Genomic DNA, 15,990 nt, shown 5'->3' on the forward strand with positions numbered 1-15,990 from the left:
GCAGATACTGCACGGTACTATTTGGAAGTAAGAACATATTTTCCAATGATGAAATGAAAGTTGGAATACACCCACGAAAGAAAAAAAAAATATATTGAGAAATTGTTGGAGCCAATTTATCCTTGTGCCCTTAGTAGAACATTTGGGTGTCTTCTAAAAATATGTGTGACTTGGGTTGTCTTCTCTTGCACGCTCATACGAGACACGGTAAAATCCGGAAAAGCCGAACGAGCGTTACTCTTTATTCCAATTTATCACTGTCACATAACAGGCGTGAGTAAAAACATTTAAAAACGGGAACTTCTGATTACTGCCATAAATACAGTTGTATCTGGTCTGGGTGACTGACAAAACTGGAAATCGATCTTCTAAACCTCAAGGAAAGCCAACGACAATATTCCAGATATTGGCACTCAGCTATTTCTTAGAGTGTCTTCACCATTCTTTAAAGCAGGAATATTTTTCTCCCCATAACTATCAATATATTTATTTAATTGAGGACTAAAATCATAGAACTGGTTAATCAAAGATCTTACTTTTCTGGTTTCAGTTGAGCTCTCTCCTAGACCTAGTGGAGAGAGAGATGGAGACAGAGGAGCAGAGGAAGCATTAGAAAAACTTTATGTTTTTTCTTACAAATTCTCTACTTTTTCCTAGTGCTTGAGCTTTTGCTGTCTAGATTCCAGTCAATTCAACTTTGAGATGTGGTTTGTTTCCTCCTCTCAGGTGTGTTCTCCACTGCTATCTGCAACGTTTCCATCATTCCCAAGACGACTTTGCCTACAGCTTGATGTTCCACCTTCTTAGACCGGTGCAACCTTTTTCATCGTTCTGCTGGTAGGTTTTGGGTTTTCAAATGTAATTGTGACACTTAACGTTCCTTTTTTTTTCAAAACATCCTTCAAAGATTTCACTAAATCCATTTATTAACTGATCAAGAGTCTTATTTTCCTTTTTTGTAGCAGCAGTTTGAAATATTAAGGCTAGCTCTTCCAGCGCTCGTCAGCCGAGTCGACACATAAACCAGAAATATCTGGGTCAGTTTGGAGTCTCAAAAAAACTGATGGTGTTGCAGATGGAGTAGGTTTTCTTGTCATTGTGACATTTTCTAGAGGTTTTTTTTTTTTTTGCTTTTTAGCATGTTTCCTGTATTCTTTTAACCAAAGAGCATCACTGGTATCGTTCAGAGCGGACGTTAACGGCTGAACGCCGAGCTGGCGTGCCCTGCGTGGGCACGTTTCACGCCACTTGCTGCAGAGTGTCCACGAGGCTCTTCAGGGTTTCCTCCTCTTCAGCTGCTTCTGTCCCAGAGCCAGTTGCTTGAGATGCTGCAAAAGAGCATTAAATAGCTGGTAAGTTGTGCGTTCATGCAAATGCCAGACGTACATTTGCTACGCTCACCTTCTAGTCAACACCGCAAAGAGCACAAACTTCAGCACCAACACACTTTTGCTGGAATAATTATAATCTTCCTAGTCACATATCCATTCGTTCTGCCATACTCGATGGTAACCCATTTCTGAACGAATGAATAATGCAGCGAGTTCTCCAGTTTGCTCTGTCTCTGCAGTGAGACGGAGTTTTTTCCGTGCCACTCTTGAAAGCTGCAGTTTTTATGCCCTGATGAGCACGGGAAACGGGCAGGGGACGCCTTCCTCAAGAGCTTTTTGGTTTGGAAAAGCTGCTTAGCATTGCAGCTGAGCTGTGGCTCGTTGCTGTGCAGGGGAAAAGTTCTTACCGTGGACTACGGCACCGACTGAGCCTGCAGCCGAAATCGCGGCAGAAGAGGGTGGATGATGGACCATCACCTGCCAAACACAAAAACTAACTTTAAGCACATCAGGACTTCCAGCTCATTGACGTGACAACATTCATCACCATATCATCACACTGCATTTTTTTTTGGTTCAAATGAAGACAAACTACTTTAAAAAAAACTGGGATGGAAGGAAAAAACTTTAATCCAAACATTATGCCTAGAGAGGCCTGGAAACTCCAAGTTAAGGCTACTATTTTTGGTAAAGAAGCGATCAAACCAGGCCAAGGAAAAAAGAAAACCAGTATATTCATGAATATATTCTTTACAATACTCACAACTCATAAATTTGCTTCTCCTCTAGACACACTATGTGGGGGAGAATATAGGCTTTTTTCGAGTTTAAAAATGTCAAAATCCAACTTGCAAATGAACACTTTCAGCTGAACGTTCTAATTTACACTTTGCTTTTCTACCTTTTTTCCTTGGGAAAAAATGACAGCAGGTAGGTTCTAAGTAGCTACCTGGTCTGCATGCTGAAATGCAAGAAATAAATGTACAAACTTCCCCACGTGCAAACCTCTGAATATGAATTAACGTACATTCAGGCCTAAATCCTCATATAAGGCCAGTGGCCCTGCATGTGTACAGTATATTCTTCTATCATCAGAATTAGTATTTTTGAACAGTACAGCACAACTAAGAAAGCACAACTTTTGAAGAAGAAAAAGTACTCTTCATTCATCTTCTGATGTAACTGGCATCTCAGAAGCAGCAACGTTTGTCCACCCAGAGCTATTCTCAAGTACTGAACCAAGTCTCTCATCACTAACAACTACAATAAAACGTCACCAAATTCACAGTATATCACAAAATTTGAAAAACATGGCACATGATTACGTTTGAAAAACGTGAAATCAGAAAACCACCTAAGATTATTATTCCTATGTCATCATTAAAATCCTAGCACTGGAATAGTGTGGCATATCAAAACAAAGGGACATATTATAAAAAGTGCCACTTGGTGAAATTAATCTTCTTCACTAGGAATAAATAAGTGTCTTTACGACAGGTTCCACTTTGCAAATTTTAAAATGAAATTCATGCAAGTCTTTCCATACTGGGAACCTATTAGGATTCCCCTTTGTCTCCCTTGACATTGCTCCCATAAAAAAAAAAAAAAAAAAATCAACGGGAAAGCTTCCTAGTAGTTGCAAGAGCAGAAGAATTTGGCTTATCACATACACAGTAGCACCAAAACAGTGAGTAATTAATGAGAAATAAACACATCCACGTTCCAAAGTGCCCTCATTAAAATTACCTTTACACATTTTGCATTCCTGAAATCGCGCTGCAATGCTAAAAGAAGGAAAAATTTAGAAACATAATCAGTCACTCAGCACAAACACAAGCAACGTGAGCTCAATTTGATACATGGGCTTGAATTTGCTGTTCTCTGTACTTTGTAATCCTCTGCTTTGAACACAAGTTGCCGTGTCGTAAGCGGTTCTGGTAAAGGAAAGCTGCCCAGCTCTACTGGGAAAGGACAGAAGGGTGGTCTCTTTTCCACAGCCAGGTGAACAAGTCCTCTGAAACTCATCCAAGCTTTTCCTGAAAAGCAGATTCCCTTGCTTCAGAGGATCAGAACCTCTAAAAACAAGGAGAAAACGAATTATTTTCCCATGTAGCATCTTAATAAAGATGCTACACTGATGCATCCCATCGAGCGACTCAGTACGGTCCGACCACCTCCAACGAAACGCCGTCCAGCCGCATCGTTGACCTGCTAAACAACAGGACACAGCTCCTTCCCCCGTGCCACGCTGCTCCCATGGCCCCCCCAGTACAGGTCTGAAAGCGTTCCGGTGCTCACAAAAGTTCAGAGGTTTATTTGGGGGGGGGATTGACTTCCACCCTACCTAATCAGCTCATCCTAACAATTTCAGAGCGAGTTAGGAATAAAGTCAGGGGCAATTTGCCTGGACGACACTGCACGAGTACAGAAAAGTCTTACTGGTCCCTCCTGAGCAACACAAAAGAGCAGCTTTGGAAAAAATGCATGAAAGGTAATATAAAAATGAGATCTGATCTCCACTGCTGGATAAAGGAGCCACGCGAGTTTCCACCTCAGCTATTAAATAACTTGCACAGCAGAAGAGGAACGTGGGTGTTTGTACAACCTGAGGTCGTTCCCATGGCCGTGTCACTATCTACATCATCTAAAACCTGCACTGCAGTAGGGCTTCAAAATTAAAAAGACACACAAAGGGAAAAACGTCAAAGACAACATTGAACCTTGAAGCTTAATAGTTAGGCCGTGTTGCAGTTACTGCTCAACCTAAATACTTCAAATTATTTCCTAATTCTAGTTTTTTCTGAGACAGACAACGTAAAATGGGAAGAATTTCGCAGTTCAAGCCTTCATGGTTAATCAGGAACCAAAGGCTAGGAAACAGCGCTGCAACTAAAACTGTTATAAAATCAAATTAAAATGTTACTTAAACATTAAAATGTTAAAACATTTATCTGCTAAAAAGTGTGCGTTTTTTTTTTTTTTTCTGAAAGAATGCAAACAAACTTCTGCCTTTCTCCTGTCTTTTGTGAGGCTTCACAACGCCTCAACAGGTACGTAATAAATCAGACCCTATAACTTTTTCAGCTAAAACTTTATTTACGGAACAGCATCTACACAAGAAGTCATGTTTGGAGCAAGGCTGAAACCACAAAAGAAAATAAATTGGACCTTTGATGACAGAGAGCTTTCCTCCCATGATCTCTTCTCTAACAAGTGAGGTTTTACAGAGAGTTTCACGCAGTGCTTTCAGTGCTTTCTAATCCCACAATTTAGATGAACAACCTCGATGACTAAAAATTAACCTGAGAACAGGGGAAAAAAAAAAAATTACAGCTACGCTCAAGCTATTCAAGCAATGGAAGAACTTGAAAATCTAAGGGATCTCAGAGGGTTTACGGCAGAGGAAGTACACTGATTAATCCACTCTGTCTGTGGAATCACAAACCCCCCACCACCAAACCCACACCGTAATCCAGAAGATGGAAAGCCTCTCTGGTTACTACACTGCCATTTGTCATCTCTGGAAGACAGATGCAAATTGGAAAGAGAGGAAGAGGATCAGAGCTGTCAAGAAAAATATTGATTTGTACTCAGCTGTCTTCTTTAAAATTTCCTCCGACCCTCTGGCTCACCAGCAAGGCCTTCCATCTACGGAAATGGCAGCTCCTGTCCCACAAAGCTGCTGACGGACCCAACGCTGTCCGCTGGGAACTCAAAGGCATCACTGTCACAGGGACTGATTCTTCAATGAGTAAAGAAAAAAAAAGATATTTCCCCTCCTCTGTATCACCGGAAAACACTTGTAAATGCTACCATGGAGTCAACTGCCAACCAAATACAAACATTAGAAACTTTGGTGGCATCTGCACGTGCCTTCTGCTCTTTCCAGTATGCCCCAGTTAGCAACAGCCCTACAACTTCCACCACGCTGGGAACACTATATGTGAAGGAGAAAAGGTTTCAGGTAATAGATGCCCTTCAGCAGGTTTATCTGGCATCGCCTTCAGGTACAACAGTGTTTTAACAGCCTATTCAGGCAGAAGTTTGTGGAGACAACGTAAAAGTTTTATTATTTCTGTAAATTTTCTATAATGCCTGAGTACTTAAAACACATATTCTGCAAAAAGGCACGCAGAAGACAATGTGAACAGGCCGTAGATTTGTTCTAGTTCATTCACTCTTCGAGGAAGAATGCAAAGGTTTTTTGCCTTCCCAAACAAGCCACCGCTCAGCAAACCATCAAAGGGATAAAAGGTGGTTTACGTCGTACGAGTAACGTGAGCAACGGCTTCCTGCAGCCACACGTACCACTCCACCACTCTGGACAAACAGAAACAGCCAATCTCTCCTGTGCCCGCTCCTTTCCAAGGCTGAAGAGCGATATGCTATGGAAGAACATCAGCTCAGCCTGGAATAAATTCACGAGCTTTCCTCGGGTTGGTGACAGCGCTCGGAGATGCCTTCCCCCCCTCTTGGCCGCACCAGCAGCAGCCAGGCTCCCCATCTCGCTCACTCCTTTTCATTCCCACGCTGAACCCCAAGTAACACATCTGATGTGCCAAGTAACACATCTGGCAACATCAGCCTGGATAAAGTCCTGATTTCAGCAAGAAGAGGGGTCGTGATGTAAGTGATAACTTCCATCAACAGGTGAACGCGCTGCCACTGAGCAAACGCGTGTGGTTTGGGTCATCATCAAACCCTTCCAGTGAAACAAACGACAGGCTGCGACACGAGAGCAGGATTGGAAGGAACAGGTCGAAAACGCCGTGGAGAAAATGACATTTTAAAGCAACATGAGTCACGGCAGGCGATGACGGCGGCGAGAGGACGGGCCAGTCGCTCATCACGTCGCGCTCGGCGGCAGGAGAGCTCCAGCCTTCGCACCACGTGGCCACTCCGAGGAGCTATTTTGGCTTCCCACTTCCCTAAATAGGGAAACGTTATGTTCCTTGGGGGCCCTCGTGATGGGATGGAGTAACAACCCTTAACCTGTAACTGGCAGGACAGAAATGTATTTTTATAACGGCTTGGAGGCACTTCCAACCACCGTTTCAGAAGAAGTATTAGGAAACAGTGAAAAAAAATCACCCAATGTGGCTAACTTCAGTGCTATAATGATAATCCCTATAAAATTTTTTTCAGTATTCAGCATTTTAAGTTGTTTTTACACGCTCGGCACCGTGAATAAAGCACAGCACAAACCAGGACAATTCCTGAGGGTTAAATGGGCACGTGAGCCCAGGACCAGTTAAACAATAAATTGGTAGCCACCCACTGCAGCCCCAGCCCCTTTGTTCAGGCCCTCGGGAAAACCTCAGACCACCAGGATTTTGGGTTTAAAACACACACACAAAAAAAGAAAAATATGAAAAAAAGGTCCCAAGCAGGGACCTGGGGAATAAATGTCCTTTAGCGGCGGCGGGACTCGCGGGCCCCGGCCAGCCCGGCTCGCCGGAGACAGCCGTGCCTCAGCCACGCGTGGAAAACATGGATAAAGTCTGATTAAATGTTGGCACTCTGGGGGTTCTCTACTATTACGTAGGAAACACCATCAAACCGAACCATTTTTAGGATCCAAACGTGAAATTACTGCAATTTGCTGCAATTTGGGCAGAGAAAGGTGCAGTGGCAGCCAGGATGCGTGATGAGCAATAACGAACCGCTGCCACCGTGCCCTCGGTGCCCGCTGCCACCGTGGTCCTCGGAAACAGCCCTGGAAAAACACCCACCACCCTTCTAACCCCCTGAACTCCTCGCTGTGCTTTTGCAGGGACTTTGGCCAGGGGGTGGAAATAACCCTGCTACCTACAGATGGCATGGCAGGGGCTGCTGCGTCCCAGCACCACGTGTCAGGGGTGCGACGGGTGAGAAAGGGGCAACCTGACATCAGCTTTGGGCTGCATCCTCTGCCACGGATGAGATCATCCAGGTCTTGGGCCTCCAAAAAAAACTAGCATGGGATTGGCGAGGGAGCACAGAGACCCACGCACACACCCACCCCTGATCCCTCAATCCAAGGGATCGAGGGTAGCGTCAGCCGGCCACGCCGTGATTTACTTCTCTCTTGATGGGAAGTGTGTTAAAAGAATCAAACAATATTTCCCATCATTAGCTACTGCTTTTAAAGTGATTGTTCAGGTTAACAATTCCTTCAGGAAACAGGAGGGTGAATTAGAGGTGGCTGCATCCTGCATCAAATTGAGAATGATTTAGGGCAGCAATAACCCAGCCGTTGGCCCTTATCCACAGCCACTTGCCGAGGAAGATCCTGAAAGAATTGTGAACTAAAGAAGTGGAAGAAGAGTCTGGGATGGCTTGTTCCGACCACTGCTAGCGATATGCCCCCGGTTAAATAAGATAATGCATCTGTAATGGTTAAATAAGGGAACGGTACCAAACAGTTACATAAGATAATGCACCTGAAACATGAGGAGTAAGTTCCTCATCATTTAAACTCGTGTCATCAGAGAAACCAGCCTCACGCAGAGTGCCCTGGAGCACTTTTCTTTACAGACCACCATCGCCCCGCGAGGACTGCATTAGTGTGTCCCAGGAAAAAGGTCTCTGCTTTTCTTGTGACCTCTGTGAAGAAGCCACACCAGTCTGTCCAACTTGAACAGCGTTTTTCATCACCTCTGGCATGGCACAATGGGAAAGGGCAGAAATACAAGAAAATTATGCATGTTCCTTGATATGAAGGGGGAAAAAAACCCCATATCATCATGAAATACCATCATACCTTGATAGGACAAGGGGTAATGGTTTTAAAATAGAGGGAGGTAGATTCAGATTGGATATTAGGAAAAAATTTTTTACCATGAGAGTTGTAGAACACTGGAACAGGTTGCCCAGAGAGGTGGTGGATGCTCCATCCCTGGAGACGTTCAAGGCCCGGTTGGACGAGGCCCTGAGCAACCTGATCTAGTTGGAGATATCCCTGTTCCTTGCAGGGGGGTTGGACTAGATGACCTTTGAAGGTCCCTTCCAGCCCTAACCATTCTATGATTCTATGATTCTATGAAAATGAGTTGCTATTCACAACAGACACTAGAATTTCACTATGGCAATGGGAAAGAAGGCACCCAAAAGGTGTTAAAAAGCCAGCTTTCTACCTGATAATCTCAGAGAGTTTGGTCCAGAGGAGTCAGCACATCCCAGGAACGGCCGTTCTCCGGGCAGCGGTGCCTGCAGTGGGGCCCTTCAGCAGAGAACGCCGGGCTCGTGTTGCCTAAGGAAAAATGACTGCAAGCATTTATATTTAAAGAACAGTGGGAATAAAATCTGGGAGACATTAGCAGCAACTGACAGAAAAAAAAAAAAAAGAAAAACAGTCTGTGGGCACTGGAAAAGATGTAATCTGCACTGAAACCTGGCTGTGCGGGCGCAGCGCTCCGCTTCTCCCACTGCCGAGCTATTTCTGGGCTTGGAAAGAAATCCTCTAGAGGGAGTCAGAAAATTGTTTAAAAGGAGATGTGGTGGTTTTTTTTTTTTTTCCTTTCAGTCTGATAGTATCAAAAGACCAAGGGACCACGAGCCATTCCACGAAGAAAAATAGTAATTAAAGAACTTCATTTCATTAAATGAGGAATATTTCGAGGCAAAAGGCTCACAGAGCAAACAGAAATTTGTACAGACAGAGGGCACAGGCGCCGGTGCAGCAAACTGCAGACAAAAGGGGAATCTGCCTCTCCAGGGAACTCCAAAGAAAGACATTTTCACCTGTCAAAGAGATTTTTGGAAATAAAATCCATGCAAGCCAGAAGAGCTTTAGGGATGAAAGGCTCGCGGTGCCAGTGCCAAGGGCAGGGCTGTCAGCCCGCAGAGCCGTCCCAGGGCTGGGAGCATCAGCACTTCCAAGCTCCTGGTTCAGCCACCAGACACAGAGTATAGTAAATATTTAATTAGGTAGCAGTACGGCCAACATAGCATCACTGTTTGGTTACGGAAGTATTCCGAATCATTTTAAATGGGAAAGTGAATTTAGGTGCTTTAAAAATTACAGTTGTTGTAAATACCTGGGGGAAAAATATTAAAAATTTAATTTTAAATTAGTGTCGTTGTAAATCACTGGGGAAAAAGGCAGTCTCGTTTTTTTTTCCCCCAAAAAGAAGTTATGAACAATTTCATTATATCCAGAATCTATTACCCACAGTTTGACAGGACGCTTTTAACCTATTGCAAAATTTATGGTTGTGATTTCAATAACACTCTGTAGCTGTTTAACTTTACGTGTGTGAGTAGTCCCACAAAAATCAATGGAAATGCATGTGTGAAAAAGGGACTTCTGTTCCAGAAAAATTTTTGGTTTGTTTTGTTTGTGAAAAAAAAAAAAAAAATTTGAATGGGGATAAATAGTTGATATTGCAAAAGCAACAAAATGGGAAAAGGACAGTTTTCTTTCAGCACTTCAGAACAAATTTACTAGAACATTTCTTCCACTTTGATGCGTTTCAAGGCAGAGGAGAAAACAGACTGGCCCAGCTACCAGGCTGCAGCACCCACTGGGTTGGGTGCTGGGAGTGGGGGTGAGGGGAAGGGGCTGGCACCAGCAGCCCCCACGGAACCCCGGCGAGTACCAGTACCGGGGGTACTGGTACTCCTGCAAACCAGCACCACACCCCCAGGGAAGGAAACACTTTGGAGCAGCTGTGGCCAAAGAGCAGCTCTCCACGGCCAGCAGGGCTGTTCCAACCACTGGAACTGCTGAAACCAGAACCAGAACCACCGTAAAATATCAAAAAGAACATCTCAAGTGCGAAAGTCAAACACGACCCTTCACGTGATCAAATCTAAAAGAAGGTGGTCCACCACCACCAGAGAGGTGGTGGATGCTCCATCCCTGGACACGTTCAAGGCCAGGTTGGACGAGGCTCTGAGCAACCTGATCTAGTTGGAGATATCCCTGTTCCTTGCAGGGGGGTTGGACTAGATGACCTTTGAAGGTCCCTTCCAGCCCTAACTATTCTATGATTCTAAGGTGGGAAAGGCAAACCAAAATATGATTTCAATTTTTGAGGATTTTACAGGGGTTTTTTTCTCCCCCAAACATTACTGAAACGTCAAACATGTTAATTAAAAAAAAAATAAAAAATTCTTTGATACAAAACTTCTATCCAAATGTTTCTGCCCATTCCAGTTTAGTCCCGAAACCAAATCAGTGAGAACTTGATGCTGAGAGGCTCCTCTACCAGCAAAGCAGCTGGAGTGAAGATGGCATCCACTCCAAAGACCGGACTTTTTGCTGCATTCCTCTCAAAATAAAACTTCTTTTTGTTGAGCAAGTTGGCAGCTCAGGCTCTGGCTTACCTTTCAGCCCCATTAAAATAGAGCTGATTTAAAAACATGGGCTCATGCCTTTGAGACAAGTCTCACTCGGAGATGAATCGGGGCTGGCACCACGGCAGGGTGGCAGCAGCGGTCGGAGCACAGCAGGACTCCCAAGGGCTGGAGGTGGCAGGGCTTACACAGGGTGTGGAGACTTGGAAAACAGGAGGAAAAGGCTAACTTTGCTGTTTAATGCTGGGAATGCCATGCCAGGGCTGGAGAGAGAATCATAGAATCAGGGTTGGAAGGGATCTTGAAGGTCATCTAGTTCCAAGGCCCCTGCCACGGGAGGACTGGGCTATCACAGTGGGGCTCCCATCCTCTTCTTCCTCCCCACTGGCACCCAGAGGAGCCCTAACGCCGCGCAGCTGCTTCCTCCGCACCCATCAAATCCCCCCGCTCCAGGAGGGGAGGTTTCTCCTACTGCATGGTTTGCAGGAGCAGGACCTGACTCAGAAACGACTTCCCAGGAACAATCCATGTACTCTCTCCATGGCTTTTCCACCTCTACCTGGTGAATGCTCAGCTACCAGAAGTGAGGAGCCTTCCCAAGGCTCCCCTTGGGCTCACCCACCAAAGATGCTCTTCCCTGGTCATCACCACTCAAGACAGCCCCAACAATACTCATTCTGCACGTTATTCTGGCTTTTTTTTTTTTTTTTGGCTATGGTACCCTTGAAAATCTCTGGATTGCTGCCAAGTGTGCTTCTTCCTCCAGATCTGTAGCCCCCTATTCCCTCAAACAAAAAACCCCAAAACAACCAAACAAAAAACCACAAACCTCTCTCAAAAAAAAAAACAAAACAAACAAAATCTGCACCCACTTTTTACTAAAGCATCTTGTTCCAACTCTTCAGTTTCCCTTTGTTTTAGGAAAAGAATATTATGCTGCATCTTACAGAATAATCCCACCTTTGCAACACTGTGTAATTAGCAGAAGTCAGGCTTTGTCTACGCACAGATTTTGTGCCAACACAACGAACTGCATTTGTTTGGAAACAAATACAGTTAATTCATAAAACCTGCTAGTGTCAGTGTAATTATCTTAGCATAAACTTACTGATACAGTTCATGAAATCACTTAACTACCGTGCTTAAATGCATGCATAATTGTGCTTAAACCAGCTCTAAATTTGACAAACATATGCCTGACATTTTTAAAGTGCTAGTAAAGAGTATGTTCGAATGAACCCCTTGGAGATCTCAACTCTAAATTAGGAATCGGAGCTAACAGGAACACAGAGATGGTATTAAGTTCCAGAAAATACGTTCAGGCCTCAAGTCTAACAATTTGCCTACACCCAAGACTTCTTGCAGCTCTGCTGTTTGGTGTTACCAAGTATTCCTATTGTTAGGAAGCAACTGGTATTTAGAAACTCTTAGGAAATAGGTTTACTGGGACACCGAGGGAGTTCACAGGCAGTCAGTCACCCCCCAACAGCTGTTACACCTCTGCCAGACTGGTGTGTTCTACCCAATCTTTAGAATTAATTTTCTCTCTTCTCCCCCTGCTACTTGACTATGGTGGTGAGTGGTGCTAAAATCCTAAATGATGCTAAAATCCATCTCTCAAATCCTGGCCAATCTACACCAAAGGAACGATGGCACAAAATACACTCTTGGAGAGCCTGCTTTGGCCAAAACAGAGCTAAAAAGTGGAAGTTTTATGGAGTAAAAGTTCCATAAAGTGTGACAGAAGAGAGGACAGAGAAACAGGCAGTACCTGGCAGGGCTGACAACGCCAAGGTCTTCCTGAATAACATGGTCCAACACTCAGAGCATGTTATAGCCTGCATGTATCTTGTGGCCCTTTTCTTCTCAAAAAAAAACCCTGTCTTAATACCTTCCTGGAGTTGGGAACCTCCCAGTCACCTCATGGTGGTCAGAGAGGCTGGGAAAAACACTGGACAAAACACCCTCTGCTGAAAACGAGCTCAGAGACCAGCTGCAGAAAGCAAAAAGCCAGTGAGGTCCTCTCCCCGTTAGCGGTGTGTGCCATCCTGGGCTCTGCACCACACGACAGGCATGGACTTGTCCTGGAGCAAGTCAAGTGCAGGGCCACAAAGATGATGAAGGGACTGGAGCATCTTTCACACAAGGAGAGGACAGGAGAGCTGGGACTCTTAAGCCTGGAGAAGAGAAGGCTCAGGGAGATCTTACCAGTGTGTATAAACACCTGATGGGAGGGAATGAAGATGAGGGAGCCAGACTGTTCTCAGTAGTGCCCAGTGACAAGAGGCAACGGGCATGAATTTAAAAAATATGGAAGTGTCATCTCAACACAAGAAAACACTTTCTTGTTTTGTTTGGATTTTTTTTTCTTTTTTTTTTTTCCCCACTGTGAGGGTGGTCAGACACTGGAGCAGGTTGCTCAGAGAGGAGGTACAGTCTCCAAACCTGACCTGACAGAGTCCTGGACAACCTAGTTGGCCCTGCTTCAGCAAGGGGGTTGGGATCAGTTCTTGAGTCCCATCGGTGGGTTTTGTGCAATTCAAAAACTCCACTAAGAGAAAAAAAAATAAAATCTCAAAGCATTATCAAGTTCCTGTGCATTACTCAGACAAAAAATGACCCAAGGGGGGACAAACACCTTCTGGTCAGCAGTGCTGGCTCCATTAGAGAAGCCCTAGTGATTTATCTGTCAATACCAAATTGGCTGGCGATGGACCAGGAGCTGGAGAGGAGGCAGTGGTGAAAGCATGTAAACGTTGTGGAGCCACAAAGCAAGATCTGCGACAGCAAAAAAGTCATTCCAGACATCCTCAGCTTCTCTTCTTGCAGACCTACAGCACTTCCCAGGCAGGGTCAGCTGGCTGATCCCCAAACTGTCCTTTGTTGCACGAATTTTCTCAAGTAACACACAAATAAAATTAAAAAGCAGCGTGTTCTTCTGCATCAGCCCCTTTCTCAGTGTCACTGGGTCTATCTTTACACAAGCCTGCAGCAGCTGGATTCGACTCGCCACTGCGAGGAATGCAGTGCAACTGCACACTGCTTTACTAGGGCTTGTCTCTACTTTGGAGGGGGAGGAAAAATCAAGTATGTTTATGGTATGAACCAGAAAGCATCACAGGGATTGCTCAGTTTGAGCTGAAGTCCCAAATTTCAATTACCCCAACACAACTCGTACAACAGAGGAGGCCACGGAGATGATGGGAGGGCTGGAGCACCTCTGCTCTGGAGACAGGCTGGGAGAGTTGGGGCTGTTCAGCCTGGAGAAGAGAAGGCTCCGGGGAGACCTTCCAGCACCTTCCAGTGCCTAAAGGGGCTACAAGAAAGCTGGAGAGGGGCTTTGGACAAGGATATATAGTGACAGGACAGGGGGCGATGGCTTTAAACTGAAAGAGGGGAGATTTACATGAGATCTAAGGAAGAAATTTTTTGCACTGAGGGTGCTGAGGCACTGGCACAGGTTGCCCAGAGAAGCTGTGGCTGCCCCATCCCTGGAAGTGTTCAAGGCCAGGTTGGATGGGGCTTTGAGCAACCTGGTGTAGTGGAGGGTGTCCCTGCCCATGGCAGGGGGGTTGGAACTGGATGGTCTTGAAGGTCCCTTCCAACCCAAACCATTCTATGGTTCTATAGCACGCGACACAGTAATTGCCAGACACGTGGCACACCTCCACCTCAGCAAACCATGAGATGGCTTACCAGAATGATGACTACCTGTTTCAAAACATCACCAGGCTCTTTGGCTATACCATTACTTCAAACAGCTTAATCATAAAGTGTCTATACACTACAGGCACTCTGCTCTCTCCACAGGGGCTGAAATGCAAAATGCTTAATGCAAATACTGAGACCCTGTGATGGGTTTCAAATGCAGAAGAACTCTAGGAACTCCTGAATGGAGTTTTTTTAGGCATGGTACCCTCAGGAACAAGGATCTTAAATATCTGGAAGTCTTTGGACAACACAGCCTATAGAACAGACACACACAGCTCAAGGGAAAGTCAATCTGCTCAAAAATACTCCAAACTGATTCATTTGGGGGAAAGATTAAAAAAGTTTGTTTTGTTTTGTTTTCCCCCTGGTTGTGTATTTCTTTACATACTCTAAAACCAAAGGAAGTGTAACTCATTACCTTTTGTTTAAAAGGAAAAAATGTTTCTGCCTGCTGAGATCTTACATTGGATGCTGAGGTTTTCTCTCCCGTGGGGTACACATAGTCAGAATACGAGAGAGATTGTAGCAAAATTTGTTCTGCAAAGGAAATTGCTTTACTACAGGTGGCTTAAAATTATCTGGTTTCTATTTATGTTCATTAACTCAAATACCTGGGGAGATGTAAAGTTGGTTGAGACTTCAAATCCTTGCCCTTTCAAGCAAGGGTTTCTAAAGCTGACAGCCCTCCATCTCTGGGTTATCCACAGTCACCTAACAGGGGAAAAAAAAAAAAAAAAGCTGTTTTTTTCTTAAAGGATAAAGAGGATTTCTTTTCCATCCTGTTTTTTTAGGCATCATGGAAAATATTTTTTTTTTTTTTTTAATGACATTACAAACCACTTCTCCCCATTCTGCTATACACCACAAGCAGGAACACCAGCTTTTTGAGAAATACCCATAGAAATAATAGATCACAAAGGAATCAGAACTGGAAATAAGAGAAACCATGGAGAAAAAGATTTCAGAAGGAAAAAAAAAAAAAATTCTACTTACCTGATTTCCCAGCCATGAGTTATTGTTGTTCCTCAACCACCCCCCCCCAATTCTAAGGTCTGCATCTTAACCAGCTAAAAGCTATTAAATAGTCAGAGAATTAGCTTTGGACCCATGTGTATATTAGAACATCTGAAGGGAAATTAGGCAAATAATCACTTTTTATTCAGAAGCCTAACTCCATTTTAATATTAGAAGAGTACTACTTACTTCCAGTCCCACCAGTTTTCCCGGAATCTCCACCCCATTAAACTTGCTTGGCAAGATATTGACTGACACCACATTTCCCCAATGAAATGCACGTTAAGAACCACTTGATGATCAGCATTCTTTGGCAGACTGCTCCTGAGAGCGTTCCACAGTCTGCTGGGAAGTCCAGGAGCTGATTAACACTTCCTTAGGTATTACACACACCTGTGGTCTATACTGGTAACCTGTGCTGGGGACACGAGGCCACAAAGTCACATCTGGAGAACCCTTGATGTTCCACACAGGTTGCTCAATCACTCTGCTCCTTGTTTTTGCACTTACTTGAGAGCTCGGGCTAGTCAATCCTGTCATTCTGAAATCTTTTGCATTTAGTATCTGCCAGAGATCAGTATCAGTGGAAGAGTAAACTTTGTAGAAGGCGATTGTAAATCATACTACTTTTGGGTTTTCTGACAATAACATGAGA

The 15,990-nt window shown here is 44.4% G+C and overlaps 1 long non-coding RNA gene across 1 annotated transcript; it reads right to left on the reverse strand.

Annotated features, from left to right (window-relative positions):
• Nucleotides 1-3,095: 3,095 nt before the first annotated feature.
• LOC147527830 (uncharacterized) lies at nt 3,096-15,024 on the reverse strand. Its single transcript, XR_015222544.1, has 3 exons — nt 14,933-15,024; nt 14,740-14,858; nt 3,096-3,115 (listed from the first exon to the last, which is right to left on the reverse strand). It is a non-coding gene; the product is annotated as an uncharacterized LOC147527830 (long non-coding RNA).
• Nucleotides 15,025-15,990: the final 966 nt, after the last annotated feature.

This window comes from Tauraco erythrolophus, chromosome 14 (genome assembly GCF_009769465.1).
Source record: "Tauraco erythrolophus isolate bTauEry1 chromosome 14, bTauEry1.pri, whole genome shotgun sequence".
Taxonomy (NCBI): domain Eukaryota; kingdom Metazoa; phylum Chordata; class Aves; order Musophagiformes; family Musophagidae; genus Tauraco; species Tauraco erythrolophus.